Here is a 2,500-nt window from a genome sequence, read left to right as displayed (position 1 = left end):
GTTAATTGGAACCATTCATTGTCTTCGCTCTGTTATGTACGTCGTCGTTTAATCGACACGGCATATTTGGCTTGAATCTAGAAAAATTCAAACTCTAACCCTAAGGTAGACAGGCAGGGTAAATAAATGTGGGTGATCTCTCATAAAATTGTCTTCTAGGAATTATTTTTATATAGACTATCTTTTCTGTAGAGTTTAAGTGGACAAGCGCGGACGAAATAGAGCGCAAAATTTAAAATGAATTAAAAATTTTCATCAGACCGGAAGTAGGCATAACCTAGGCGCCATGTTTCCGTCGTACAAGTTTTCACCGTTGCAGTCACCGTTTCAATCGCTCTTCGTGTGGACGTGTATTATTTCTAGTCATGTGTTGTGTAGATGATTCGCTTAAGGTAGGTGTTCGGACTTATTTCTTTAATATTAATTAAACCGTATTTGCCTTGTCGGCCTTAAAATAAAGCTATTTTTTTTTCATCGCAATCGAAGTGTTAGATCTAGAATCTAGTTCCCGCCTCCGCTTCGCTAATTCGACTTAATGTAACTATGACACAACTATTAAATCTAGAGTCTCTATTTTAATTAAATAATTAGGAATTCTATCTCTAGATGATATCTAATCTATTCCCACACGTGTGTGCAAGTAGGATTTAACGTCAGAACAGGTGTGGTGGTCTAGGCGTCGCTATTTTTGACGGTAGGAATTTTTTTTTTAAATTCGTAAAATTTTATATAGACTTTATATAGCAATTTACTAAGACCGACCCTAACGCCCAGTAAATATTTAATTACCACATTGTTATGGACACGGTGTATTAGGTAGGGCCGAGGGCTATCCATAGGTACCAATTTTTAAATTTTGTGACAATTAGGAGCCGAGTTATAAAATAAATTTAAAATACTGGTTCTGGTCTTAGACTTTATATAGCAATTTACTAAGACCGACCTTAATACCCATTAATTATTTAATTAGCGCATAGTTATGGACATCCTGTATTAGGTTGGGCCCAGGGCTATCCGTAGGTACCAAGTTTATAATTTTGTGACGATTATTAGTCGAGTTATAAAATAAATAAAAAAAACTGGTTCTGGTTTGCACTACATTTCTTTCTTCTTTAACGGCGGACTCCCGGTCCAGCCCCATGGGTTACCCGTGAGCCGGGGCCTCGTTAGCCTGGACGGCTCCGATGTGACCGCGGATTGTTGTGGCCCGCCTCAGCCCGAGTCGAGATCACCCTTCCGATCGAAGGTGGACGCCATAGGGCGCCCGGGATAGCCCGGGGCGCTGTTCGTCACCCGAGCGCAGGGGCGCCGGGAGACGCCCCCGGTGAAGTTTGGCGGGTGATTCTGGTAGAGCTCCCCACCCCGATCGCAGGACACCCCTCGCCGCCCGCCCAGGTGTCGAGGTGGCCGCGGGGGAACTCGGGGCGTTTTGGCTCCCCCTTGTGCCGGAGCGGCGCCCTCGGTCCCAGAACGCCCCTGGCGGGTGATTCGCATGCCCCCTGGGGTGGGGAACGCGGGTGGGTGGTCGTAAAGCGTGTAACCGCAGTGGGGGCGGCCCCTTAGTCGGGGGCGCCAAAGTTGGCACCCCACCTGGGGCGCCCCCCGGAAGTGTGGCGCCCGCGCGAGTGAGCCCCGTAGATGCGCCCCGACACCCCCGCGCCGCCCCCCGGGTCGCGGCACCCCCGGCGCCCTCCGTGCGGGCTCCCCTCATGGGGCGGCACCCCGGTCCTCCCCGAGACTATGTACCCGATTTTTCGGTTTAACACTAGAGGTATGGGCAGAAATACGGCGGTTAAAACGGTCTGTATCTACTATTGTGGAGGTGAGTGTCGGTGAAGCCTCTATGTGACGCTAGGATCCGCGCTCCCTCGCAGCCAGCGACATGTGCCCGATCTGACCGTGCGTGGCTCAGTCTCCCGACTAGCTTCCCGGTAAAATGCGGGCTCGGCGCGCAGGTCGCGCCAGTGAAGGTAAAAGTACGTGTCCGTAGCGTGAAGCCAGCGGCGACGCGCAGTGCTAACGCAACCAAGCAGTATTGGTGGCTCGATAAAAGTCTCGCACTGGCCCAGCCCTCGGAACGGGCGACGGGTCTGCAAAACGCAGTCGGCTCGATGCAAATCGAGAGATTTCCCGGCGACGCCGTGTTTACGGTGAAGGGGGAAATGTGAGCGGTCCGATGTGAAAAAATCCGGGAATGCCGGGATCCGTTCTCTCGCTAGAGCGTTGTCTCCCGTCCCGCGATGTGTTGTGGAAAAACGTCTCGCAAACGATAGCTATCTGGTTGATCCTGCCAGTAGTCATATGCTTGTCTCAAAGATTAAGCCATGCATGTCTAAGTTCACACTGTCCCATGGTGAAACCGCGAATGGCTCATTAAATCAGTCGAGGTTCCTTAGATGACACGATCCTACTTGGATAACTGTGGCAATTCTAGAGCTAATACATGCAATCGAAGCTCCGACCTTTATCGGGAAGAGCGCTTTTATTAGTTCAAAACCAA

At 50.1% G+C, this 2,500-nt stretch overlaps 1 non-coding gene across 1 annotated transcript in view; it reads left to right on the top strand.

Moving 5' to 3' along the window:
• Positions 1–2,274: 2,274 nt before the first annotated feature.
• Positions 2,275–2,500, top strand: part of LOC131934244 (small subunit ribosomal RNA) — a 1,846-nt gene continuing 1,620 nt past the window's right edge. The window contains exon 1 of the ribosomal RNA XR_009385586.1: positions 2,275–2,500. This exon is cut by the window's right edge and continues 1,620 nt beyond it. This is a non-coding gene — a ribosomal RNA (small subunit ribosomal RNA).

This window comes from Physella acuta, unplaced genomic scaffold (genome assembly GCF_028476545.2).
Source record: "Physella acuta isolate Inbredline_101_S28 unplaced genomic scaffold, ASM2847654v3 ptg002767l, whole genome shotgun sequence".
Lineage (NCBI taxonomy): Eukaryota > Metazoa > Mollusca > Gastropoda > Physidae > Physella > Physella acuta.
This window is presented reverse-complemented; position numbering and strand designations above follow the sequence as displayed.